Genomic DNA, 27,134 nt, shown 5'->3' with positions numbered 1-27,134 from the left:
ATGTACACAATGCAGAATTGGAACGACATCTTTGTACAACATTTTTAGTCTAAAAATCAAATGAAATGACACAATGTGCTCTGAAATGATAATCGTTCATCATTACAGTGTACACAGTAATACGGTATCGGGCCTAACAGTCGTTTATCGTTTGACTGGCCCTATAACTGGCTGAAAACACTGTAGTGTGTATCCAGCCTAACTCTAAAACAGATTGCATTAAACCCTTTGATTAAGAAAGTTGACCAGAGATATTCTCAAATGCCAACTGGCCCACTTTTCTACAGTAATCATGTATTATAATGCTCCCTGGAATTTCATGGCCTCTTTGTCCAACATCTAAACCTGAATTGTTTGATGCTGGCAAAAATGTCAAGCCCTGTTCCATGTTATAAGGAACTCCCAAATATACTAAATACGGAGATGATGAGATTTGATATTTATTACAATTCCGAATACACCAGAACTGTAGAAGGGTCTCAATTAGTTTGTTTTGGGCTTTAATAAGGCAGGATGAATGTGTTCTAGAAGAATAATTTTACAAGGAAATTACAATTTTTGAAAAGATTAGTAGAGCTGTATAGATTCTAAAATGTAGACAATGGAAAATAAGATCGGAAACAGCAAACTGCAGAAACCTTGAAGTACAGGTTCACAATATTACTGGTTTAAGATATACCAGTCAGGTCTATGAAAACCATTCAGTTCTGTCACTGCACAATGGAAGTAATAGTCTCTAAAGATTTAATTTTGAATTTCTGTACACAGATTTTGCTGTTGAGTCTCTTAAAGTCTTGAACCGGCATGAATTTTCCTGATATCTTTTTTACTATGAAAATTTTGGAATACCAACACCATGTGTTATCCTCTTCTGGGACCTGTGGGATTGCCTGTTGCTGAAGTTAATCTGAAAAATGTTGGAAGAAAGAGAGCAATTTTTCTTCTCTCTTTAAGCTAGACTTATATGCATGAAGACTTTCTACTGGAGAGATGTATTTCATCTAAATTTATACAACTCTGAAATAATTGAATTAATTTGTTCTTTCCTTGCCCAGATTTGCTTGCAAAAGAGCTGACCTGACTTCTACTATAGGTCAAATCTCCAACAGAGAATATGAATCTTTTAAATGTTTTAAAGATATTTGTTTCAACAATCAGGCATAGATCTTACAGTATTACAGCTGTTTTATTATTAGAAAAACACATAATGTATGCAAGAAATAAATCAGAATGCACTACTAAACATACATAACTACATAACTTGTCAATAAGAGACATGACCAAGGTCTTCAGGTTTTGTTCCCATTAAAAACCTTGGTCAGTGTGCATGGCTGAGATCTAATTAAGTAGCTGCAAAAGGATAGTCCTGGCACTGAATTCAAGTTAACCCAAATAATGGTATAAAGGGAAATGGTTGCAATGTCTTTTATATATCACGAGCCGTTGTGCTAACCACGAGGGCTTGGCTATTTTCTCCTGTGGCCGCATGCCTGCTGTTCTGCTGGCAGCAGAGATGCCATGTCCAACCACTGCATCCTGGCCGCTGCCAGGGCAACTGGCATGCTTCTGTCAGTTTGCTGTGTCCTAACAAAAGACCTGACAGCTGGAGCACATTCTCAGGATTAGATTAATTCAGCCTCCTGTGGCTAATTTAGAGGTTCGATCATGCAGGCTTCTGATTGGATAACAGTACTATTTAAAGCAGGGAGGGCTTACCCTCCCTGCCGGTTATAGCATCCGTGTTTCACACTAGCTGGCCTGCTCCAGGTTCCTGTAAATAATCTGCCCGAATTATCACTGATTTCTGTTTTGGCCCTCAGCTTGTTTTAGACCCTGTATTCTGATTGCCCCTGACCTCTGCCTGGCTTTTGGATTCTCCTTGCTTGCAACCTGCCCTGACCTTTGGCCTGTCCCAGTTTATCCTGTTTGCTATGGTCCAATGACCCTTGGACTGTTCATGGTACTTGTCTCCTGTATTCCGGTTACTCCTCCTACCTCTGCACTACGGTAACTGCACAGAAACCTCTACTACACTAGAGTTAAGACCTGGGGCATCTGAGTACCTGTGAGCACAACAAACTCTATGTGAAAGGCAGCTGCTATAGGTGAAGACCTCTCACTATCTGTTCTTTATGTCAGTAACTGTTAGCCATAACAGTTTACCATGTTTCCCTCATGACATACTTCCAATCATTTACATATAGCTGATAAATGCAAGTTTGTGATAAGTCTTGCATTTTCTATTGATAACAGTGCATAAAAATAACTATATTGGTTAGAATAACTCTCAATACCACATGAATAATATATCATATTCTGCTTATTTAGTCATTTGTGCAGCTGGTTAAAATATCTGCCCATGAGTACACAATAAATCGTAACAGCTTCTGCCTTCTCCCTGAGACTTACACTAAAGTTTCAGCCCTCCTTATTTATCTTTTCGCAGTACTGTGTGAACTGACCTTCACTTTGTAAAAACTAATCTGCACAATAATAGATTTTAGTCTGGAGGGCTAGCCCATGCTCTTGGTTATTATATTTATATATACATAGTGCTTGGCGCACTATTCGGCTTCACAGAGAATCGGCAGGGGAATTTCACTGAAACTTTTGCATTCTGCATATTATTTGGAATGATATTGGAATGTTTTCTGCTGCCTTCTGATAAACAAGTCATTTATTTTATCTGGTACACATAACATTGTATTTTTTTAAAGCTATTAAAAAAATGTAAATGTACACTACCCTCTCCTTGATCTACTAAGCCCATGAGGAATTGGATAATAAAGAGGAAACGATCGGATCTTAGTGTTGGAATTCAAGCTATCCTGTAACAAGGCCTTTTCTAAAGGACAATAACTTTTGAATATAACAGCTGCTGAGTGACTGCTCTGATGTAAAAATTTATATTTGCATCAGCACCAAGTATTATTATAACATAATTTGTGATTTTGGCCACTTTGCATATATTATTACAACATTATATTATTTGAAAAAGGTGGAGCACACATCATAAATTCACAAATATGTACATGTGGTTATATATATTGTGATACTTTCAGGCTAGGTGTCTTATTTTGTCACCTGTTTAGGTCCTGGAGCTTGGGATACTCCCTTTAAAGCTTAAAATAATATATCACCTCAGCTATCTGCAGCTCAGAAAGCTTAGTGGAGACCTGTGAGCAAGAGACAGTAAGGTTTGGGCCAGTTGGAGAAGACAAGAGGTCCGTATAACTCATTAAGGAGGTAAGTAGAGAGCCCAGTACAAGCAAGATGCAGGGAGATTCTCAGGTCAAAACAGGAGGATGTCCTGATCCTGCAGAGAAAGAAAGTGACAATAGTGACTGGCTGAGGACGCAACCTCAGACATACAAGGACTGTGTCATTGATGTGATCAGCCACTAGAGAACAGTGATAAGTGGCCTAGCTGCCCATTGGTTTGAGAAGGGCCAAGCAGTGAGGCAATATCCTGAATAGGGGCTAGGTGGTGTGGGGATTTACACACTAGCTCCAGATGACAGCTGTTTGATAATTCACAATGACAACTACAAACACCTTTTCTCAATTACTCTGCTAAGAACATTAATATAATTAGTCACCTCCCCTGGACTAGTGCACAGCTTTCCTTAGTATGCAATCAGATCTTCAGTGAAAAGATCAAGACAATCAAAACAATTTATCAGGATCATCAGAATCATCTTCATTTATTTATATAGTGCCAGCAAATTCTATAGCACTTTACAATTGGGAACAAACACAGTAATAAAAGAATACAGAGTACAGACAGAGAGAGAAGTAAGATGGCCCTCCCCACAAGTTTACAACCTATGGGACAATGGGAGTTGAAACATGAGGTTAAGTGCTAAATATTGCATATTGTTCCAGCCAAATTGCAAAGGTAAAAAGTGCTTAGTGGGCTACATGATTTAGTATGTTGGTCAAAGGGTTGTTGTCTTGTCTGAACAGTGTAAAGGGAGGTAATATGGTAATCTATGGAGGTTAAGAGGGTTGTTGATTAATATTATAGGGCTTACCTGAAGAGGTGGGCTTTTAGAGAGTGCTTGAAAGTTTGAAGACTAGAGTAAAGTCTTATTATGTGAGGGAGTGAATTCCAGAAACTGGGTGCAGCCCACAAAAAAATCCTGTAAACAGGGATGGGAGCAGGTAATGAGAGTGGTTGACAGATTCTGTGCAGAACAGAGGTATTGAGATATTTTGACGCAAGTGAAGAGATGTTTTTTGGTGCAATTCAGTTGCTGGCCTTGTATGTTAGTAGAAGTATTTTATATTGGAGTCAGTGAAAAACAGACAACCAATGTAGAGACTGACAGAGTGGATAAGCAGAGAAAGAACAATTTGCAAGGAAAATCAATCTAGCTGCTGCATGCAAAATAGATTGTAGGGTTGGATGTGATTCAGGGAAGAGCAGTAAGGAGGGAATTTGCAATAGTCAATGCAGGAGATGATGAGTGTATAATTTATAGTTTTTTTCAGTCTCTTGTGTGAGATATGTGCCTATTTTGGAATTTTTTTCTAAATGTATGTAACATGATTTAGATATAGAGTAAATGTGGGGATCACAAAGGATAGTTCTGAGTCAAGGATAACACCTAGACAACGAGCTTGTGGGGTGGGATTTATTGCTATGTCATCAACAGAAATAGAAATGTCAGGTAGGTAACTTCTGTTGTTGGGTAGCAATATTATTAACTCTGTTTTTGAAAGATTGAGTTTGAGATGGCTAGAGGACATCCAAGATGTAATGGCAGAAAGTCAATAACGCAGACCAACATGGATGGTGAGAGATCCTGAGAGAACATCTCACCTGCTTCCATCAGTTCTACCAAATCTCTGCAAGAGCAAAGTTTTGTTTAGTATTTCTCTGCTTGTACTTTGAAGAAGATTTGTTTTGTTGAACTGTACATCACAATTCTACCATCTCCAATTTTTTGACCTCAGCTTCGTCCCCACTATTCTACCTTCTCCATTCCCTTGTCTTTAGCTTCGTATATCACTATTCTACCTTCTCCATTCCCTTATCTTTGACTTTGTCTATCACTATTCTACTTTCTCCATTCCCTTGTCTTTGGCTTCGTCTATCACTATTCTACCTTCTCCATTCCCTTGTTTTTGGCTTCGTCTATCACTATTCTACTGTCTCCATTCCCTTGTCTTTGACTTCATCTATCACTATTCTACCTTCACCATTCCCTTGTCTTTGGCTTCATTTATCACTATTCTACCTTCTCCATTCCCTTGTCTTTGGCTTCGTCTATCACTATTCTACCTTCTCCATTCCCTTGTCTTTGACTTCGTCTATCACTATCCTACCTTCTCCATTCCCTTGTCTTTGACTTCATCTATCACTATTCTACCTTCTCCATTCCCTTGTCTTTGGCTTCGTCTATCACTATTCTACCTTCTCCATTCCCTTGTTTTTGGCTTCATCTATCCTTATTGTACCTTCTCCATTCCCTTGTTTTTGACTTCGTCTATCACTATTCTACCTTCTCCATTCCCTTGTTTTTGGCTTCGTCTATCACTATTCTACTGTCTCCATTCCCTTGTCTTTGACTTCATCTATCACTATTCTACCTTCACCATTCCCTTGTCTTTGGCTTCATTTATCACTATTCTACCTTCTCCATTCCCTTGTCTTTGGCTTCGTCTATCACTATTCTACCTTCTCCATTCCCTTGTCTTTGGCTTCATCTATCACTATTCTACCTTCACCATTCCCTTGTCTTTGGCTTCATTTATCACTATTCTACCTTCTCCATTCCCTTGTCTTTGGCTTCGTCTATCACTATTCTACCTTCTCCATTCCCTTGTCTTTGACTTCGTCTATCACTATCCTACCTTCTCCATTCCCTTGTCTTTGACTTCATCTATCACTATTCTACCTTCTCCATTCCCTTGTCTTTGGCTTCGTCTATCACTATTCTACCTTCTCCATTCCCTTGTCTTTGGCTTCATCTATCCTTATTCTACCTTCTCCATTCCCTTGTTTTTGACTTCGTCTATCACTATTCTACCTTCTCCATTCCCTTTGATTTGGCTTTTTCTATCACTATTCTACCTTCTACAATCCTTTGAATTCAGCTTCTACCTCACTACTAGTCCTTCGAGGACTAAGGGGCTTGGCCAGACATAGTGTGTCTCTGATGCCTACCCCAGAGAAGTGGTTCTTTCCTGGGTGCTGCCAGCACTGTGACAGGTATTTAATGTTTTCTTTAAGATGGTACCATTTTGCTACAAACCTGCTGATAATTAAAGCTCATTTTAGGATATAAATAGGGTTAGTACCAGAAACAATTTCCAAAGTGACCTATAAAAATAAGCAATAATGTAGGAAGTTTGTTATTATCAGAGCATTCACAGATATATCCTTAATATGTTCATACTTTCATTGCAGCTATGTGTATCCATATAGTCATTGATTAAGCATAGACATTTAAACACCATAAAGAACAGTTATGATAACTCTTTATGGAGCCCTATGACACGGCTGCTTGCTGCTCTTTGAAGCATCTAGCAGATGGCTGGTAGCAGAGGTTTTAATGCACTGATTGGCTACAGGCTGGTTCTAACCTCATCCAATCTGGCTTAAAAATTGTACACCCTCACTGAATAAACAGTAGGAAACATGACTAAAATATATAAATACTTACTAGCATTTGTTTTTACATAGATAATAATATGTAAACAACACGATGAAATAATATTTCTTTGTAACAAGTTAATTTTCCAAGTGTACTAAACTAAATGCATGATAAATGGAAACAAATTAGACATATTACTTTGCACAGGAGACAGTATTGACCTATTTTAAAATGCATTATAAGCCCAGTTTAAAAGTAGAAGATTCACAGTAATTGATCAGCAGGAACACTAATGTTCTCAACATCAATAAGAGCGCTCATTCCTTCACTGGTAATATTAAGGCTTCTTAGCTTAGCAAAACATGATCACAAAACAGTCAGAATAAAATTGCTTAACAAAATAAATGTGACATAGCCTAAAAGTCAAGGACATTTTTATTGCAAATGTTTGAACAAGATATGTTTCATCTTATTTTATAGCCTAATAACACATGCTGTTATTTCCCCCCTCCGTGGTATTTTGTGCTCAACCTTGACTAGAATGATTTTAAGTACGGATGCTATAAAGTAAGGATATTGTTGTAATGCTGATCTTGGTGCTTGTTAATTCTTTTGTAACTGAGCACTGACATTACTGACATAAAACATCTGTAATTCTATCAATATATGGCACAGATAAATACTTAGTGATGTGTATTCCTTGCATTGCATTGTACTGTGTATATTGATGGTGAATGTTGCCTAGAGAAGGGGGTGTGTGCATACTAAAATTCTTGCAACATCTATACACTTAGCTGCTAAATGTTCCCATTTACAGCTAGGTCCAGAAATATTTGGACAGTGACACTTTTCTGTACCCCACCATAATTGATTTGAAATGAAACAATGGAGGTACAATTGAAGTGCAGATTTTTATCTTTTAATCAAGGGTTTGAATACAAAAATAGTTTGAAACATTTAAGAATTGCAACCATTTTTATGCACAGTCCCCTATTTTCAGGGGCTCAGATGTAACTGGACAAATTCGCATAATCATAAATAAAATGTTATTTTTTTAAATCCTTTTCGTGAATCCTTTGCAGGCAATGACTGCCTGAAATCTGGAAGTTTTCTCAGGACTATCCATTTTTTTTTGCAAGTGGATCTACTTAACACTGGGATTAAAGTACTTAGTAAAACCAATTTCTATATCTGTTTTACGGTTCTTGACTATCAAAAGAAAGCAAATGACAGCTTTTATTGATGAGTATTACATGGGGGTTCCACCTAATAAAAAATTTACATTTTTGATTTCGTCCACTAGGAAAATACACATGTACAGTGCAAAGAACATGGGAACATCACACATAGTACGAATTATAGAAAGAATAAAACGTAACTAACCTTACTTTTCCTGATGTACACTCCCATGGTTTACTGCTGTGGCGTGACATCTTGTATTTAATCTGTTGGTTCTCCGAGCAGGTATCATGTTCCTAGTGATAAGTAATATATGTAATTTGAGTGCCTAAAAACATGGCAGAACTTTATAGGTCAAATTTGAAGGCTGATATCAAAGTATTCTAGGCAACACATGGAACTTTTATTAAGGTAGCCTTCTAGATTGTAAGCTCTCATGAACAGGGCTCTCTCTACCCTATGTCTCTTGGCCCACATTCTTGTCTATCTCGAATGTACCTGCTTTTTCTTTGTTTATTTTATGTTTGTGTGTCTGGTATGATTTTTCATTTTAACTTTACTTGTTTATTTGTACTTTTATCATTTAACTTTGTAGTAGCACTCCCATTGGTTTAATTGTTAATATGCTTACTTGTATCCCGTGCTGTGGAAATTGTGGTGCCTTATAAATAAACAATGATGATGATGATGATGATGATGAAGCATGCATTGTAAGAGAGTATATTTGCTTGGTTAAATTAATCTGTTTTCTTTCTTAGGACAATTATAGTTTTTTTTTTTTATTGAAATACATTTTGTTATTGATCTCTACATTGTCCTTTTTTTTTGACAAACGTGTCTTCAGCATCACACACCATAACAAAATCATTTCATCATCATCCTTAACACATTGTAATTGGAGTTTATTGTATGTTTTCTTGCTAGGAAGGTGAACAATTCCTTCCAAAGCATCTTGCTTTGCAACATATGCCAAAGTAATGTTAATTAATTGGCTGCTAGTAAATTAGAGGAATAGTAAGACTCTGGCCACAGCATGTAACATCTTGAGATACAGTTGGATGTCTCTATTTTAGTGGGATCCAAATCATTATTATCATGTTTTCATTTTCTTATCTTCAAATGGGAAAAGGTCTCTTCACTGTTTTCTATTGCGGTCTTATTTTTGTAAGTAATTGATTTCAAACCTCACATCTAAGCAATGAAGTATTGTATACATCAGTGTAAGCACAGATGGGTTGATCAGCAGCACATTTGCGAATGTGTGCTTAATGCCATATAAAGATACATTTTCAGCTGATTTAATGTTTATAATTACTTACTACTTAAATATAGTTAGAGAATGAATGCAAGTATTTCATTGGTTACGAGGAATGTATCACTTTTTCTCTAGTATATGAATTTGCTAAATAATAGCTATCTATATATGTATTCCATGTTGCATTGTATGTCCTTTAAAACACAAAACTAAACAAAAAAGATATAAATACAGTCTTCCAATGCAAATGAATACTAATGTCTACAGGCAAAATATATCTAATAGCAATGGGAGACCTATCGAAATTACTGCTCAATGTTTTCCCCAGTATAAAAAAATGGTATGGAAAAATGCAAACCCCCCCCCCCCCAAAAACACAAACATACAATTGCTAATGGTCCTACAACTACCTCAAAACTTTAGTGGTATCGCCCAGTAGGCGATATCATTTTGGGGTGAATTTGTAGTGCCACACTAACTGCTTTATACTAATTATGGGAATTCAAGAGAACTTTTTTTTTATTTTACTTATTTGTCCCTATTTAATGGGCATAAAGTAAAATAAAAATATTTAATCCAATATGTTACCAAATGAAAGACCCACCTCTTCTGGAAGCAAAAATCCAAAAACTGTTAAGTTTGTGAAGGGGTTAACAAGAACTAATGAAGTATATGGAATATACACTACATCTTGGAACACAAGGACTAAATAAAGATATACAATATATGATACTATAAATCTTGGAACACATAATCACATAGGATTGGGCAGATAACCCATTAGACTAACTGTTAACAGCTGTAATTCTAAACTTTAACTTTCCCTGCTGTTCCATAAATAATGCTTGAGAATTGTGCTGTATGTAACCATTGCCATTACAGTTACAAGACAACTGTAAATGGGGCCAAGTATATTTGACTACACTGATTCTGTATTAAGTGCATAGAAATAAGTTTCATCTGTAACAAGTGCATACAGGTTAATTAACAAGAAGCAAGCATTTTTGTGTTGAAACAAGACTCCCTAATGCTGTTCATGCAGGTGCTGTTAAGAGCCAATTGAGCTCCGCTGGATAATTATCAAATACCTTTGTGTTCTCAATTTGTTAACAAAGCACTGCTTGCAATTTGCCTAAACCTATAAACCATCATCTGTGATCCACAGCAGCAATTAAGTGACAAGCCCCTTCTCAGTAGAGACTTGGCACCACATAAGAGACAGGATGTGAATTTTAGGAGCCAGATGGATAATCTAAAAAGTCAACTTTGACAGCCCCTTTTCAATAATACTTCTGCAAAATGAGTATACATTAATTACATTAATATCCAGTGAGAACTGGTATCCCCAGATCACTTAACACAAGCTCAACACAAACTCACGTTGTTGGGAAAGAAAGGGTAAAGTAAAAGATTCATTAGAAAGAGAATGTCTATCTCTTCTTGAATTGTCTTCTTCCAAAGCCTCTTGGGAGGAAAACATGTTTTGTAAGAAGATGGTATTTGTCCTATAGCCTGCACTGCAAATATTCTAACTCATCAGAATATTGTTCTTCAATAAATATTTCCTTATGCTCTATTTCTAAAGCCTCAACTTATTTAATAAATTACATTTTATTTATATTCGTACAAGTACTGAAATACACAATACTACGGAATGATTTATATATTTTTTAATCCTGTGATCTCTATTTCACACAGTATAGAGTACACACATACACTATACAAAGAAAACCTTTTAAAGGACACTAAGGGGTAAATGTATCATACCCCGGTTTTGTCCACTCGCGGGAGTTCGGCGTCTTCGCAGCTTAAATTTAAAGCGGCGCTGCCTTGTAAAGAGAAGTTTCCCTTTACAAGGCAGCGCTGCTTTAAATTTAAGCTGCGAAGACGCCGAACTCCCGCGAGTTGACAAAACCGGGGTATGATACATTTACCCCTAAATCTTCAATACACATCACCTGAAGAACTAGTAGTAGAAAGAGATATTTAAAATTAGGCTTTGTTTCTTTCTAGTTCAGATACATATATTTATTATCTATATTATATCAGGGTGCATTTATATAATATGATGTGCGTTGTGCTTGGTTACATTCAACACTGATGAATGCACCCAAACACAAATATTCCAGAATGCAGAATGTTGGTTCATTGTCAGTCTAAACAAACTATGGTACAGTTTGTATTTGTGTGTGTGTGGGGTGGGGGGGGGGGGGTTGGGCAGCTAGTGTATGGACTGAACCAATAATCTATAAACTAATCTAGAATGTAGCCAAACAGTAAAAACTAACTCATGAATATTTGGCCAGGAAGCTTCTCCATGATACAGGGGCATAACACAATACTTGTGAGTCCCTTAGGGAGGTCTTGTGAAAGTCCACCATGTACTGCTCGAGGGCGAGAAAAACTCATATACACATGGGGCTGTGACAGGGGAGGCAGCACCCTCTCTGACTATGATAGTTATGCCTTTGCAATGGTATCTTTAGTTCATCTTCATAGTGAATTCAGGTTAGCATCCTCATTAATATGATAGTAGCATTGCAATTCTTGCTAGCTTTTTGGAGCAGTTATGTTTGGCTTTCACTCAAATGGCAACATGTTGCAGGGATCAATTACCTTATTGCCCATCTAGATTATTCATGTGGTCATCCACCCATTTGGAAACTCACAGCATGGAAAAAAGAAAGTGTGAATGAGCCTTTAAGTTTGAGAATTTGAATATTGGCTGTGGAATTTAGGAATTTTTAATATATATATACAATACTGTGCAAAAGTTTTGGGCAGGTGTGGAAAAATTCTGCAAAGTAAGAATGCTTTAAAAATAGAAGTGTTAATAGTTTATTTTTATTAATAGTTTATTTTTATCAATGAACAAAATGAAAAGTGAATGAACAGAAGAGAAATCTAAATCAAATCAATATTTGGTGTGGCCACCCTTTACCTTTAAAACAGCACCAATGCATCAATTCTTCTAGGTACACTTGCACACAGTTTTTGAAGGAACTCGGCAGGGAGGTTGCTCCAAACATCTTGGAGAACTAAGCACAGATCTTCTGTGGATGTAGACTTGCTCAAATCCTTATGTCTCAGCATGTAATCCCAGACAGACTCAATGATGTTGAGATCAGGGCTCTGTGGGGCCATATCATCGCTTTCAGAACTCCTTGTTCTTCTTTACACTGAAGATAGTTCTTAATGACATTAGCTGTATGTTTGGGGTCCTTGTCCTGCTTTACTTTCCTTAATGAATCAGAATGTTGAACTCAATGTACCTTTATCTTTTTCAACCTTAATTACCATATCTAACTATTTAAAAGTAAATTAAATCCTTTCTCAATATTTTCATTATTAAAATACCTTTTAAAAAATGCTAGCAGAAACAAATGCAAATTTTCACCATTGTATAGTTTAGTATACCACCAGGACGACAACTGTTAAAATGAAAACCAACCTAGGGCCAAACAGTCAGACAAGCCTAATGAAGTGCTACAGGAGTGGCAACAAGCTCTGTGATAACTAGAACTGATTTGACCCTTTTCTTTGTACTTTAATGGGCGATTGTGTACCTTTGCTACTTTCCTCTGGATTTATGTTTTTTTTTCTCATAAATTATTTAAATGCTGCAATTTCCAATCTACAATTACTTTTCAAAGAAGCCGAGATTGGGGAAAATAATCACAATTTAAACTACTAAAAACTGCATGACACCAGCAGAAAACAACACTTCAGAACTGTAGTTAATTCCTAAACATGCTTTTTTCTGTGGATATCTCATTATTTTCTCCCTACTCTTTCTTCTTAAATTGAGCAGCATGTACAATGACAACATCAATTTAAGTAAAATCAAATAAGGGTAGAGGGCTTCTTATATATAGTAAGGTGCTCTGTATCCTTTTCTTTTATATGGTGCAATATATTTGCACATTGCTCCATTGTAAATAATCCTAGAAGAAACAGATCTTAATAGAAACATAATGGTCTTATCTCTATTAATGTTTCATTATTAATTTATATTATAAAACTTCCTCAATTAGGATACGTTGCCAAATCTAATTGTCCTTACACAGAATTCTAGTGTACAATTTATTTAATATGAGGATCATCATCATCAACATCATCATCAACATTTATTTAAATAGCGCCAGCAAATTCTATAGTGCTTTACAATTGAGGATGAATATGGACCATGGGCAACAGACGATCCGCCGAGCCTTCACCTGCAGCTCTCACCTCCACCCTCAGTTGGCCACAGATCTCACCAGTTCTCATCCTTATGCGCCACCAAACTTCACCCATGGGTCAAAATCTTATTGGTTGTGGTCTGCATCATGTAATCTCCTTACCTCCTCTGTGCTGATTCTTGATGACTTAAAAATAGAGATTTTTTTTAGTTATTATACACCAAGGGAGAATTAGATATTAGATTAGTAGATGTTAGTCACTGATACTCCCAGTGAGGGGTAAGTGGTGGCAAGTGGGGAAATCTGAAGGAATTTTTGAGTACCTACGGGCATTTTGGGGTGAGTGGGAGCCTTGTGTGGCAAGTGGGTTGTCTAAAGGGCATGTGCAGCCCTTGATGTGTATAAGGATGCCCATCACTGATTTAGACAGACCACGACTTTAGTGTCACAACGATGTGTGTGTTCGTGATCATTAACAAATAGATTAAATTGTTACTGTAGAACAAAATATTTGTATCTTTAAAATAGTCCAGACAATATATATGCTGTGGGTGTTTCTGCTCATTTTGTAAATGTTCCAAGACTGTGAGTGAATGTGGTGATATCATGAAACTTGGAAAGAAGAAACTTTTTTCAGAAATACTGACTCTATTTGGGATATCTGATTTCCTGCAGACATAGCTAAAGGGTTATCAAACATCTATGTACCAGTGACAGTTTAGGTTAGTAAGGTGTCTTAGTCATGATTAATGAGTTTCCAATAAAACTCCACATTGTTTATTTTTCCAACTGTAAGTATTTTGCACAGAAGGAGAGTAAAATAAATGACTGAGAAATGTTATATGGAAGCATTTATACTTTTATAAGGGATTACATACTGTACTTATCCATCAATGCCCTTATAGCAGCCTTTTAATAGTGTGCCATCATACCTGAGAATATAATGGGCATGGTCCTGACTGGTAAGAGCCTTGCTTATGTTATGGCAATAGAATTGTTTGTGTGTTTTTGGTGTCTGTTTATTAAAGCAAGATATTTATTTTTGGTAAACTTTAAGTGTTGTTATTATTTGCCTTCAATGATTATCATGTTCATGGCTGATGGGCATTGACAAGAGTGAAAAAAACCAAAATGAGGACATTAAACCATAGGGCATCTAGCAGATCAGCTGCATCCTGCTTCTAAGTTAAGTTTAATTTTGCTTTTTATAAGTTAACTCCTTGCAAAATGATTGCAAAGAGATCTGGTAACTCTGTCTCAGCCAAGGTATTATGGGCCAACACATGGAATATGTCAAGTGTTTTGCAAATTTTGAGCAACATATTGTGCCAAACATTTAATAGAACAAAAGAAAATCATATAACTTATTATAGGCTAAACAGATTATATTTAGGACTGGTTCAAGGTTTCTTGGTGCCATAGGTAAAATTTCAGTCTACTGGCCCTCCCCCCCCCCAAAACCATTGCCCCTCATGAATAAAAATGCCCCTTTGTGAATAAAAATAATAACTCTTACCACCTCCTAGCTGTCTGGCAAGGTTGCAGTCCAGATGCACTGATATCTGATGCACTGTCAATTCTCTACTGCTGCCCAGGAGCAAAATTAGGATATCTAGTGGGAGGGTTTCCAAATGTTACATTTCAGAGCAAAACAAAACAAAAACTGTTTAAGCCGGCAACAGACATTTTTTTGTGATGATTTGTTTGATTCCTTGTCTATGTACAAAACATTTGTTTAAAAGCATAGTGAAATCTATAATATAAATGTCTAGTGGCGTGTGTTAGTCTGTCTGTGTGTGGAAAAAATAATACTAAGCTGCAGCGCCACCTGCTGGGCGGAGTTATACACTGACCTACTAAATTCTTAGTGTGTGTGGGAAAAAAAATTCAGAAAGGGCTGAAATTTGGTATACTAAGATGTTTTTAATTTGTTAATTTAATTTGTTAATTGTTAAAAGTGTTTATAAAGATTTAAAAAAAATATATATATATATTTCTTGAAGGAGAAGTGACAGTTGGGAGTGGTTGGTGGTTGCCGGGGGTGACAGTGGGGAGTGGTTGGTGGTTGAGGCCTGGGCTATGGCCCAAATACTTGACAAGAACCTTTTTAACACCTTAAGTAGCTTGATTTGACTAGAATGCATGAGTATCATGCACAGGTTAACTTGTATATATATATATATATATATATATATATATATATATATATATATGCTAAATGCTTAAATATCTCTACTTTATATTGCTACAAATAAAATAAATATACATTGTTTTACAGCAAAAGTGTATATATTTGTCACAGGAAACTAAAGCAGAGATGGTACTGCCATTCTAAAGGACCTGGGGCACAAGCCCCAGCAACATTCTGATGTCACCATATCTAGAGATTCCAACTTTGTGCCGCATATGTCCTTCACGATGCCGTGTGTACCTTACATGCCATCCATTGTACCAGAAGCCACTCACATGCCATCCACTGTACCAATTTCCCCCACACATTATACACTGCACTCTCTCCATATGCCACTTAGTGTCCCATCTATCTTATGCCACTCACAATGTCCACATCGGAATTCCCTTCCCCTCGGAGCAGGTTTCATGCTGTTGTCTGTCACACAGCAGGGAGAAATTTCATGCTGCTTACCAGTGACATTGTGTGCCTATCAGCAACTTCCTTCACTATACCTGCTGTATGTGTGTGCCTCTCAGCAACTCCCTTCACTATACCTGCTGTATGTGTGTTCCTCTCAGCAACTCCCTTCACTATACCTGCTGTATGTGTGTTCCTCTCAGCAACTCCCTTCACTATACCTGCTGTATGTGTGTTCCTCTCAGCAACTCCCTTCACTATACCTGCTGTATGTGTGTGCCTCTCAGCAACTCCCTTCACTATACCTGCTGTATGTATGTGCCTCACAGCAACTCCCTTCACTATACCTGCTGTATGTGTGTTCCTCTCAGCAACTCCCTTCACTATACCTGCTGTATGTGTGTGCCTCTCAGCAACTACCTTCACTATACCTGCTGTATGTGTGTTCCTCTCAGCAACTCCCTTCACTATACCTGTTGTATGTGCGTGCCTCTCAGCAACTCCCTTCACTATACCTGCTGTATGTGTGTGCCTCTCAGCAACTCCCTTCACTATACCTGCTGTATGTGTGTTCCTCTCAGCAACTCCCTTCACTATACCTGCTGTATGTGTGTTCCTCTCAGCAACTCCCTTCACTATACCTGCTGTATGTGTGTTCCTCTCAGCAACTCCCTTCACTATACCTGCTGTATGTGTGTGCCTCTCAGCAACTCCCTTAACTATACCTGCTGTATGTATGTGCCTCACAGCAACTCCCTTCACTATACCTGCTGTATGTATGTGCCTCACAGCAACTCCCTTCACTATACCTGCTGTATGTGTGTTCCTCTCAGCAACTCCCTTCACTATACCTGCTGTATGTGTGTGCCTCTCAGCAACTACCTTCACTATACCTGCTGTATGTGTGTTCCTCTCAGCAACTCCCTTCACTATACCTGTTGTATGTGCGTGCCTCTCAGCAACTCCCTTCACTATACCTGCTGTATGTGTGTGCCTCTCAGCAACTCCCTTCACTATACCTGCTGTATGTGTGTTCCTCTCAGCAACTCCCTTCACTATACCTGCTGTATGTGTGTTCCTCTCAGCAACTCCCTTCACTATACCTGCTGTATGTGTGTGCCTCTCAGCAACTCCCTTCACTATACCTGCTGTATGTGTGTGCCTCTCAGCAACTCCCTTCACTATACCTGCTGTATGTGTGTGCCTCACAGCAACTCCTTTCACTATACCTGCTGTATGTATGTGCCTCACAGCAACTCCCTTCACTATACCTAGACTATAATAGTAATAATCCCTGAGATTAGAACAATCTTAAAAGAATAGGGCATTACTGGCAAATAATGCCCTGGATGGAGCAGTTTTAGGTCTAATTTGAAGTTGAAGGATTTTAATTTGGCCAGGTCATTATTATTTTTTAAAAATAGATTTGCAAAATGATGATGAATTGATGCTATTTATATTGTAAAAATTGAGAACAAACATTCTTCATACTTATTCATGAACTGAGCCAAGTTGGTGACTATCAGTGGTATTTTTCAGGGTGGTGATGCAGGTTTGAAAGCCTGGTGCTAGTTTGCAAATAATACTTAAAAGACTGGCTAGGTCAGCTTTTAAAGTTAATTATTTATGAATTGACCCAGTGCTAGAAATAGGCAAAACTGTTTGTGGCCAATGTATCAGTTTAGAGAAAAAACTGTAAAAAAAATTATTAAAAAAACAAACAAAAATAAACATGTTCAATGTTAAAGATGTACCTTAAAACACCTTATTATTCACTTCATTTTTGTTTTGGTGATTGTGAACTAGATTTCCCTAAAATAAATTGGTTTGATGCAGCAAATCATTTTGCAAGCAAAAAAATCTAGATTTGTTCATTTCTGTCCAGGAAATTTCATATTAAAAAGTCATCCCTGGTTGCTGCAGTGTGTGAAATTCAGAGTGTTCTCAGGTCTACTCAATAAAATAAGCAGTCATTAATAATTAATTATCCTAATGTGCTTATGTTTATAAACCTTCGAGCCATGAAATGGACATTCACATTTGGTTACCATCCAACATAATGTCTAGAACATTTAATCAAACTATAATCATATAACAATGAAAATAATATCATTGCAACTAGAGGAAAAACAAAGTTTTTTTCTAAAGTTTACAACATAAGACACTATATTATTTTAATTTTTTAATAGGATTACTCTTTATGTGCATTAAATAAAAAAAAACTAAATTAATTGTGTTTTCTGTGTTGTTTTTAAAAGTGAAAACAGTGTAAACAACTTAATATTTAAGCTTGTGAGGCAGCTGGACAACTAGAATGATGTCAAATAATAATTTCTGTGGACAACGGTTTATGACCAAAGCCTCTTACTAGCCACCCTCCCTAGGAGCCAACATACAACATTATCAAACTGGCATTGGAGATCCAGGCACATTAAAAATCAAAACAAGCCTTCGGTGCGTATATTAATATTTATGTTTTCTGACCAGAGCCTTGAAAGATTTAATATTTTCTTTTTCACTGGACACATGGAAGAAATCTAAACAAAATATTTGATATTGGACCCTTCAGCATTTCCAGTAAAACCCTCTTCCCTTAATACACTATTAGCCGTGATCTGAGCCTTCAATGTCAAGCTGGAAATTTCAAGTAGTGGTTAGGGCACGATGGAGGAATGAATTCTTATCTCAACACGGTCCCTCAGGAAAACAATGCATGGCACAAGTAACAACTCTGTTGTTTCCTTTCCAAACAGTTTATATATAAAATGGTGATGTCTGCAGTCTTAAAGCTATTTAGTTATCATTTTGTTTGAGGATATCCTGCTTTTTACAAAACAGCCAGAAGATGGCATGCTCTCTACATTGATTGAGTTCTGTCTGACAACATAGAATGTTTTCCAAGTATTAATTTTACACTTACAGATACAAGGTAGAAAATACTGAGAACTTTAGTGGTAGAAATAACCTCTAGACCTCAACTTTCTAGTTTAACTCACAGAACAATTGTTAAGCAGTAATCGAGCACACACACAATGTAAATGATAACAGGATGCCACAAAGACATATCACAACTTGTTGTCTCTTAGAGAAATATTCATTGGGATAATAGCCCAGGAGATCACAAGGGTATCCTCAGCTGCACCACTAACCGTTTTAATGACGTCGCAATTTAGTCAATCACTGGTTAATTTAGAAGTTTTGCTACCAGGAATTTCATCCTCAAATGTAATAATACTACAGAACATAAGGAAGTGGTATAGCTATAGGCGCAAAGGAAAATTATAAAGTATCTAAATATTAGATCATTATTTATATTAAACAAAAACAGAAGCAAAAGTAATCTATAGAAAGTCATACTTTTCAAACAACTGGTTTCCGTTTGCGAATAGGATTGATAACTGTTCCGTATAACTAGAGATGAGTAAAACAATGTGATGTACTTTGAAATTCATAATATTTTGGACAGTATGAAAAATTCAATGGGAATGTAAGTGAATGGAATTTGATAGTTTTACAAAGAAGGCAGAAGGAGAAGTGGCAGTATTATATACATCCCCACTTCAAACACTGGATATACATATACTATATATATATATTGACAAAGGCACAGGACTAGTGTTTCAGGGCAGATATGCTAGTCACAGTTTTCTGGTCTACGTGTTTTAAAAACCACAGGGAGGTTGCATTGTCTGGGAAGGAGCATATATATATATGTATTATTAGATATAATAAATACTGGCGCTCAAACTCGAAATAAGAGAGTAAATAATAATATAAATCACCGATCTTGGTGTGCACTATTCTTCATAAGAGTAGGCAGCCTCCCTCTTAATTATCGGATGGTACTCCGATCGAGAAATAAGTATTGTTAATATAGAAAGAGGGATGATGGCGCCAAATCTAGTAGTGCTAACTGGTACAGAACGTCCAGACAGTCAGTATTACTGTATATAGAAATATAAAAACAAAGTGTTCATCATGCAAAATTTTGCCTAGGGCGCCGCAAACCCTAGCACCGGCCCTGTATATATATGTATATTTAATATGGCTATTGTAATGAAATTTACACCAAATGTCAGCAACAGCCTTTGCAATCCACAAATGCAAGGGAATCAAGTCAGGTGATTGGCTGGGCCATTCTAGCAGCTTTATTTTCTTTCTCTGAAACCAGTTCAGAGTGTCCTTGGCCGTGTGTTTGGAATCATTGTCTTGCTGAAATATTCACCCTTGTTTCATCTTCAGCATCCTGGTAGATGGCAGCAGATTTATATCAAGATTGTCTCGGTACATTTTTCCATTAATCCTTCCTTCAATCATATGCAGTATGCCAGTACCGTGTGCAGAAAAACAGACCCACACCATGATGTTCCCACCATCAAACTTCACTGTTGGCATGGTGTTTTTGGGATGATGTGCAGTGCCATTTCTCCTTCAAACATGTTGTGTATTATGGCATCCAATGAGTTCAATTTTGCTCTCATCTGACCACATAATATTCTCTCAGTATTTCACAGGCTTGTCCAAATGTTGTGCAGTAAACTTTAAACGAGCTTCAACATGTTTTTTGTTCAGCAAAGGAGTCTTGCGGGGTGAGCGTGCATACAGGCCATGGCGGTTGAGTGCATTACTTATTGTCTTCTTTGAAATAATTGTACCTGCTAATTCCAGGTTTTTCTAAAGCTCTCCACAAGTGGTCCTTGGTTCTTGGATAATTCTTCTGATAATTTTTTTCAATCCTCTATAAGAAATTTTGCGAGATGCACCTGGTCGTGGTCGGTTTATGGTGAAATGATGTTCTTTCCACTTTTGGATTGTGGCCCCAACAGTTCTCACTGGAACATTTAGCAGTTTAGAGATCCTTCTGTAACCAATGCTATCAGTATGTTTTGCAACAATAAGGTAGCGAAGGTCTGGAGAGAGCTCTTTGCTTTTACCCGTCATGAGAAGTTTCTTGTGTGAGACATTCGTAATGAGACACCTTTTTATAGGCCATCAGTTGTGGCTGAACCAGCTGGAAGGATTGCTTTCTAATTACTGATAGATTTCAGCTGGTGTCTTGACTTTCCATGCCTTTTTGCACCTCCCTTTCTGTATGTGTTCAATACATTTTCCCTGTGTCATTTCACATTATTACACAAAACTTAAATTATGGTTTGATTTCTTTGCATGTCTGGATTGCAAGGGTTGTCGTTGACAGTTGGTGTAAATTTCATTACAATAGCCACAATAATTATATTTACTGACAAAAATGTTATGTGTTCAATATTTATTCCACCTGCTGTATATTTATACACACACATCCTACTTTAAATCCTACTATATATACTTATATGCATTGATATGTTTGCTATAATTGTAGATGATGGCTTTTAAAGAGTGTGTTCTGTGCTGATAGCTACCGTAATAGAAATTGGACTGCATTTTTAAAGTCAATATCCATTTACAGTAAAAAAATCAATGTCAAAATCTCAATAGTCTATAAAAGACAACTATAGCAACAACTTGGCAACCGCCTTAAATTAAAGTGATGACTAAAATTATTAACACTACATTATATATAGAAATTTTAACATCGAAGTTTAATGAATAAATACCTATATTGTCAATTAATATATTAAAGAATCTAAAGAATTTCTTTATACACTACAATATATGTATAACTTATTCCATCAAAGTTACATTACTGCCCATGGTCCCCGCAAGATGCGCTGTTATATGTGGCTGCAAATAACTGTCACAGTTTCTAGACCACCCAGCAGGTGCACATGTGTATTGGCAATTGTCACATTTTCCAGTGGGCAATGGTAATGAATTGCTGTAAATGTCAGGAGGGCATTTTGCGGAATAACTCCATAATGATGCAACCGATTACAACTCCACCATTTTTCTGCAAATCTATAGACCAAGACCTTTAATTTTATATATGATACTCTGCTCAAATAATATCATCATAGAAATAAGTCCCTCATAAAGTCATACCTATGCTATTAATATATATATATATATATATATATATGTTAAGATCATTTTAAACCCACTGAGTAACATAGATGTAGATCTACATCAGTATTGCTTTACAGGGGGTAACCAGTACAGATTTCATATACTGAAGATTTCTTAATCACTGTTAGTGAGCTTAATTCTGGCTGTAAATGGACCAATTCTGCCACTCAGCTGGAGATGCAGGACCTTTGCTCAATTTGACCACAAAAGCAGGTGCTCAATTTAGAGGATAATTGGCCTTTCAGTGCATGGACTGCAAAGACAGATTCCTTCCATCTTAATTTGGGCCTGTTAAAATGGTTGGAACTTTTGGACAAACATTGACCATAGTTTGTGTGTCTGTTTGTGTGGAACTGAATTCATACTATAAGCTTCAAAGATTCAATACTATCTGGAATGCCCTGCGTAATATAGTGCTGCTATAGAGATCAACAATAGTAATATGACCACACACACAAATAGGTATGCATGGTTGTAGAATACATGTGTGGGTGTTTTGTGACAAGTGGTGGTCTGAGGGTATGTCGTGATATTTTGCAGTAAGTGGCAGATCTGAGTGACATGTGGTGGAATTTTAGAGTAGGTGGGCATGCTGGGTATTTTGGAATGTGGGAGCAGCAAAAATGTTTTGAAATGAACCCCCTTTTATAGGTTGGAGGGCTAAAAATGAGGCCCTTGTATGTTGGGTTGTCCATCACTGTGATAAGTCACAGAGGAGTTCTATGACCCAATAAAGGCACAAGGCTGCAGGCTGAGTGCTTTTATACAGGTCACGAAGATGTGAGACCTGAACTGATATATCTATACTGATTTTTATTAGGGATGTGTTACTCCTTATAATACACAAGTTTTCCTAATGACTTTCCCAGAATTGTATACTTAGCCTCACTTAGGTATTATATATATATTCAAGTTAACCCGTGCATGATACTCATGCATTCTAGTCAAATCAAGCTACTTAAGGTCTTAAAAAGGTTCTTGTCATGCATTTGGGCCTAGCCCAGGCCTCCTCAGGGGAAGAGCGTTACTTCCTGACGCAAGCGCCATTTTTAATGTGTGTTCATGAAGTAAAATTACCTAACGAAAATGAGTTTGACCCCCTCAACTCGTAAATTTAGCCTTTACTACCCCTCCCACGGGGGGAAGGGGGAATGATGGAAGTTAAATGACTTCACTATTCTATTTTTTTTTTCAAATAATGTCAGTATACCAAATTTCAGGTCAATTGGATGAGTCTTTCTGAGAAAATAGTTTTTTCCACACACACTAATACACGCCGCTACACATGTGTGTTCATGAGGTAAAATTACCTCACAAAAATGAGTTTGAGCCCTCAACTCGTAAATTTAGCCTTTACTACCTCTCCCACGGGGGGAAGGAGGCATGATGGAAGTTAACTGACTTCACTATTCTAATTTTTTTGTCAAATAATGTCAGTATACCAAATTTCAGGTCAATTGGATGAGCCCTTTCTGAGAAAATAGTTTTTTCCACACACACACACACACACTAACACACACCGCTAGGCTTTTACTTTTATATATTAGATAATGCTAAGAATTTAGTAGGACAGTGTATAACTCCGCCCAGCAGGTGGTGCTGCAGCTTGTTTTGTTTTTTTACACACACAGACTAAAACACGCCGCTAGGCTTTCATATTATAGATTGTGACAGAGTCACTGGAATGAGGCTATATGGCAGAGGTATGTGTCCCAGACTTTCTGCATTGTGTAGGTTAAAACACCAGGGAGAATGTGTAGGTATGTGGGAAAAGCTTTTCCAAAGGGTGTTTCCCTGCTGTAACAAAACATGGTGAGGGTCCCTGGTGTTATGTATGGAGAAAGAGAAGGGTGAGCTCCATACATAAGGCTCAGTCCGGGTCTTCTGGTCTGCCAGTCTCTAAGCAGACTGATCAGGAGTTGCACCTGTGTGGTGCCTGTTAAAATGCAGTTACAATGTACAATCACTGTCTCAGACCTGGGGGGAGGAGGGATAGATGCTTCCTTAGAGAACTTGCAAGTGGTGAACAGATATTATTGTGTTTGGTATGTGTCTGGGACACAAGGTTCCACACTTGAGAGAGGGTGTTGGAGAATGTCTAGTTAGTGCCGGACAGGCTTTCTATTTATGTTTTGTTTATTTGAGTGGGCTTAAATAAAACTGTCTGAGGTCAGTTCTACCAAAAATAATGGACTTTTATGACTTAAAAGCTGCTGTTTGCTGCCATCTAACCCAGGATGGTACCTATTCCCCTGATCACCTCACATAATATATATGTATATATCACTATAAGGAATATTATATACAATGAATGATACACGTGTTATGTTTCACGGTTGTGGTGGTCATAGTGGAAGGTTTGTTAATGTCACCTCTGGTGACGTGAGCTCCTCTCTCCTGTCTTAATCATACAAGAGGTAGTTTCTTACCTAAAGATACATTGCAGTATCTACTTACTGTATAAACATTTATTTCATACACATAGCCGCGATCACCAAGTGCGTTCTCCACAGTCACTGTGAGGAGCACTACTAAACAACTTCTTGTTAGGGAGTTATTTCCAGGGGTAGTGTGGGGTAAACAGGATGTTAAAAAAACAACTTTAAACAGAGCTTACTATATATTAGGCATAGTGCACACATTATGCTGGTGAAACAACTTGTTTAACTGCTGTTAAACTATTGTTTAATTGATTATATAATTCAATGTGTACTAATAACATTAAAATCTGTTGTGTTTAGTGTAGTATCTACAACTAAACACAGTTAATTGCAAGTAGGGCAAGGTTTTTACCTCATACACTGTAAAAACCCATGCTGCAGGGCTGCAGTCAGGAACCTTCTAATCTATTTCTATTTCCACATACTGTTTCCAGTTGTTGAATTTTCCATTTCTAAAATGCAGAGTACACTGGGACACACATTCTCTATTTAGACCATGCTGCTTTTTCATTTCCAAAAGCATAACAAGTTTCAGCAATCTATTCCAGGAAATGTTGACTTCTTGAAAATAGGGATTTAGGACCTGATTCATTAAGGATCTTACCTTAAGAAACTTCTTATTTAAGTCTCCTGGACAAAACCATGTTACAATGCAAGGGGTGAAAATTAGTATTCTGTTTTGCACATAAGTTAAATACTGACTGTTTTTTCATGTAGCACACAAATACTTGATAGCTTATTTGTACACTGAAATTTAAAGTTGATATTTGTGTGCTACATGAAAAAACAGTCAGTATTTAACTTATGTGCAAAACAGAATACTAATTTGCACCCCTTGTAACATGGTTTTGTCCAGGAGACTGAAATAAGAAGTTTCTTAAGTTAAGATCCTTAATCAATCAGGCCCTTAGTATTTAGGTTTACCACAGGCATGACAGGGAACCATCCTAATATAAGACATATATTAACGGTATCATGTTACAGTGAAAACTTGAACTCCACAAATATCTACACCAAACTCTTTTTTTAACCAACAACTCCAAATATGACAACCAAATTGTACCTTCTAAACTGAGCATTCTGAAAATTATACAGTTAAAAAAACCATTGCTAGTAAAAAAATTGTTTCCTGCATCTTTTTAATGCAGCATTTCAAGATGATGTTCTGATTAGATTAAGTTTTTTGACTCTTTAAATTCCATATTATTAATATTTGCTAATTTGCATAATTGGTTCATGATAGATAGATAGATACGTAGATAGATAGATAGATAGATAGAGTAAAAATAGTAAGAATCCTATATGAAAATATCTTTATTTTTATCGGAGCACAAATCAATAACACAATGACTTCAGAGTCCTTATTGTTAAATCTTTTTTCCTGGTAAGGTTAAAGCAGTGATACAAAGGGTAAACTTCAAAGTCTTAAAACGAAGCTTGAATTAAGTAGCAGGTCGTATACATCTTCATGGAATGCACTGTATGGTAGTCTGTTATCTAAATGCCAAAACTGCTCTCAAAATGTCACCATGGAAAATACCAAGAAAAGACTGTAAATGGTTTCACATTTCAGGGAAGAAAGTGTCATGTAGATTTTAAATTATCATTATTTACATATTCCCAAAGCCTTTTCAAATAAAATATATTATAGCAAAACATAATCGGATAGTAGTGCGACGTATTACAAGAACATAGGAATATTAAAATAAATAAATAAATACATTTGTAGGTGTGGTCGGATTGTTTGTAAAGTAAAAACTGAAATTCTCCTTTGAAGAACGCAATAAATTATTACAAAATGCAATCAACATTAATGCATTTAGAGAATCTAAAATGATTTCAAATTACATTTTGAGTAAAAGTATACTAACAAGCACAAAAAAAATATCAAAAAGAGCTTTCCTGGCAATATGTGTGAGGCTAAACCAAATGACTAACCAGGTCAACTGGTAAAGTTAAAATACTTGAACAATGTATCAACTTATTTAATAAGAGGTCACAACTTGCAAAAAATGCTAATCATCAAAAAGTATTTATAATAAAATCAGAGGAGAATTAATTCTCCATACCTACTTGATCCTTGGCAATTAAGCATTAGAGATATACAGCGGACAAAGCAATCACGTCTTCCAGTATACCAGCAATAGCTAGATGCTGAGAAGACTTGAGGTTGGTCATTTGTGGCTTTCAGATACATTTCATCCCTATTCCTAACCAAATAGGACTAGCATTTACAAGTAGGACATGGACAAGACTAAATGTCATTAACTGCAATTTATCCTTGTTGCCGCCATAAATTGGATTGGAAGATGTAAAAACAGTTAGACAGGCAGTGAAAGTGTGGGGAATCTAGATAGAATTAATGGCTTGCTCCTTTCCCCTGATCCTCATAGTATCAAGCAGGTGGTATGCCTAATTTTATTGTTGGTACCTGTTAAAAGGATAAATTGTGTGCCTTTGGGGCAACACGGTGGCTAAGTAGTTAGCACTACTGCCTTACAGCACTGGGGTCATGAGTTTGATTCCCAACCATGGCTTTATCTGTGAGGAGTTTGTATGTTCTCCCGGTGTTTGCGTGGGTTTCCTCCGGATGCTCCGGTTTCCTCCCACACTCCAAAAACATATTGGTAGGTTAAGTGGTTGCTAACAAGTAGACCCTAGTGTGTGTGTGTGCTAGGAAATTTAGACAGTAAGCCCCAATCGAGCAGGGACTGATTTAAGTGAGTTCTCTGTACAGCGCTACGAAATTAGTGTCGCTATATAAATAAATGGTGATTGGTGCTGCTCTGCTGCCCTTTTTAAGGTTAGGTTGTTATAGCACGTAAAATCATCATCATCATTTATTTATATAGCGCCACTAATTCCGCAGCGCTGTACAGAGAA

At 36.9% G+C, this 27,134-nt stretch overlaps 1 long non-coding RNA gene across 2 annotated transcripts in view; it reads right to left on the bottom strand.

Annotated features, from left to right (window-relative positions):
- LOC142140204 (uncharacterized) overlaps positions 1–27,134 on the bottom strand; it is a 272,251-nt gene that overhangs the window by 81,561 nt on the left and 163,556 nt on the right. For both annotated transcript variants that reach the window (XR_012688332.1, XR_012688333.1), the window contains one exon: positions 7,986–8,077. This is a non-coding gene — a long non-coding RNA (uncharacterized LOC142140204). The remainder of the gene's footprint in view (positions 1–7,985; positions 8,078–27,134) is intronic.

The sequence above is a fragment of the Mixophyes fleayi genome, chromosome 2, assembly GCF_038048845.1.
Source record: "Mixophyes fleayi isolate aMixFle1 chromosome 2, aMixFle1.hap1, whole genome shotgun sequence".
Classification (NCBI taxonomy): Eukaryota; Metazoa; Chordata; class Amphibia; order Anura; family Limnodynastidae; genus Mixophyes; species Mixophyes fleayi.
The sequence above is the reverse complement of the archived record's forward strand: the minus strand, read 5'-3'. Positions and strand labels throughout refer to the sequence as shown.